Here is a 2,112-nt window from a genome sequence, read left to right as displayed (position 1 = left end):
TGGTAGAATTTCTGGGAAGGAGCTGCCGGGCTATGCGTAGAGAATCTGAAGTTTTGCTGTCCTCAACCTGTGCACTGACTAGGCAGGCAGGGAGCCAACTCGTCATCTTTCCTTTGCAGTTTTTGCTCCTCTTGTTGTCATGAACGGAGACATTAGGTATGGGCGGGTGTGCAAGGCAGGGACGTGTGTGAGTTTCTCTGATGGTCTCTGGAAAGGCGTATTTTGTTGAAAGGCAAGAAAGGAGAGCAGCGTAGTTTGCTCTGTCCCATGTCCTTGTTGAGTGGAGGTCCTTTGCAAGGTGCTGTGTAAGCGAAAAGGTAACTTGTTTTGTGGTGTGAAGAGTTCCCTGGATGGGGTTTGCACTGAGTTGACTGTGCATGGCAGAGGCAGTGCAGTGCCAAACAAAGCCACGGGGAATTAGCTCAAATGGTAGAGCGCTCGCTTAGCATGCGAGAGGTAGCAGGATCAATGCCTGCATTCTCCAAGCCCCTTCTCTTTGCTCCCATCCCATCTTTTTCCTTTCCTTTCCCACCCCGACCCACTTGCCCCCACATACACCATTTATGTCTACGCGGAAAAGAGCATTCCGGACTGCTCTTGGCTTTGCGGTAAGCCTTTCGTCCTCAGGAAGCAAAGGGGGCAGCTTCTCTTTCAGGAGAGTGTGTGTCTGAGTTCTTTTCATTTGTGAGCCTCTTTGTATTTGTTTTTCCTGAGGTAGGCTTGGAAAGCGGAGTCGGGTGTGAAAGGGTACGAGAGGGAATTGGTCAATCATTGAGGAAGGGGAAGGGAAATGGACTGAGAAAATGTAGTGGTTTAAAAGGCCCCTTTCGAGCCAGGCAGGAGGTTTCAGCCTCGGATCCTTTTTCCATTGCACAACTGTTCCTATTCCGGGTGGGAATCAGGGCTGGGGTGCCAGCGGTGTGCTGCGCATGCTGGAGACAATCCCGGATCCCTTGTGGGTCAGCAGGAGGACGCGGCGTCCCAGCTAGCTGGCAGGGCTAGCGTCGCACCCCCTGGCGTTCCGTTCTTCCCTCGCAGCGTTGCCTTCCTGCTGTGCCTGTTAGGGAGCCTTTGAGCGGTATATGCGTGCGGACTTCCCGTTGGGTGAATTGAGGGTGGATGAGGCAGCTACCCAGCACCCGGGGCAGGCATGAAGATGAAGGGATAGGTGTGTGTCGCTTATTCCTTTCAAGGGCTGGGCACGGGCAAACCTGTGATTAGCAGTTAGTGCCAGTGGCACTTCTGCCTGACCCCTTGAGTCACTCGGGGCCATTTGTGCCTCGCTTCTTTTGCTAGCTCAGTTGGTAGAGCGAAGGACTGTAGGCTTAATTCTTCGGCGAACCCTTAGGCTGCTGGTTCAACTCCGGCTCGAAGGAGTTGGTCTTCGTTGCCTGCATTTCTTTAGAGCTCCCATTGCCATGTTTTTCTCCATTCGTGCGAGACTGGCCGCTGGAAATCTGTTGCATTTAAAGCACCATTTGCCACTACTTTCATCTACCACACCTGCTTCCAAGTACCTAGACCACAGTTTAGGCCTTTGTAGGCAGAGTTCCTTTTTCTTCGCCTTCCCGCACTCACAGCTTAGACATCTAGCTATTGATCTCAGACTTCAGAAGGGCCATTTGTCCCCCTGGTAGCGGGGCGCCTTTATCATAAAAGAGGCTGGCCGTAGCTATGTCCCCAAGCTGTCTTCAGTGTTTCTTGCCTGGGGCAGAGGTGCCAGGGGGGACCTAGTTTCTGGTGGCAGGGAGGAGAGGAATGTAGGGGGAAAAGAAGATTCTCCTGTCCTTCAGGCTCAACCTTTTGTGTGCACTGTTGACGGTGGGCTATTTTACTCAAGGTTGTAGCAATGTGTGCCTTTCAGTGGTTTGCTCTCTTTTTGTCCATCTTTCCTCAGCGTCATAGAGCTCAATTGATGGAGAAGTGCAAGGGAGTGTTTCCATTTCTTTCCGTTTTGGGCTTTTGTCCATCACATTTGTAGAGCTGGGATTTCTTTGGGCAACCGTGATTGCATGTAGTGTGTAAAAGGCTTCTGGCGGAGAAATACTAGAAGCCCGATCTGGGGGAATTTCTGGGAAGGAGCTGCCGGGCTATGCGTAGAGAATCTGAAGT

At 51.9% G+C, this 2,112-nt stretch overlaps 1 non-coding gene across 1 annotated transcript; it reads left to right on the top strand.

The window, feature by feature from the left end:
* The first annotated feature begins 411 nt into the window (after positions 1-411).
* TRNAA-AGC (transfer RNA alanine (anticodon AGC)) lies at positions 412-484 on the top strand. The gene has a single exon. It is a non-coding gene; the product is annotated as a tRNA-Ala (tRNA).
* The last annotated feature ends 1,628 nt before the right edge of the window (positions 485-2,112 follow it).

This window comes from Lepidochelys kempii, chromosome 2 (assembly GCF_965140265.1).
Source record: "Lepidochelys kempii isolate rLepKem1 chromosome 2, rLepKem1.hap2, whole genome shotgun sequence".
Taxonomy (NCBI): domain Eukaryota; kingdom Metazoa; phylum Chordata; order Testudines; family Cheloniidae; genus Lepidochelys; species Lepidochelys kempii.
The sequence above is the reverse complement of the archived record's forward strand: the minus strand, read 5'-3'. Positions and strand labels throughout refer to the sequence as shown.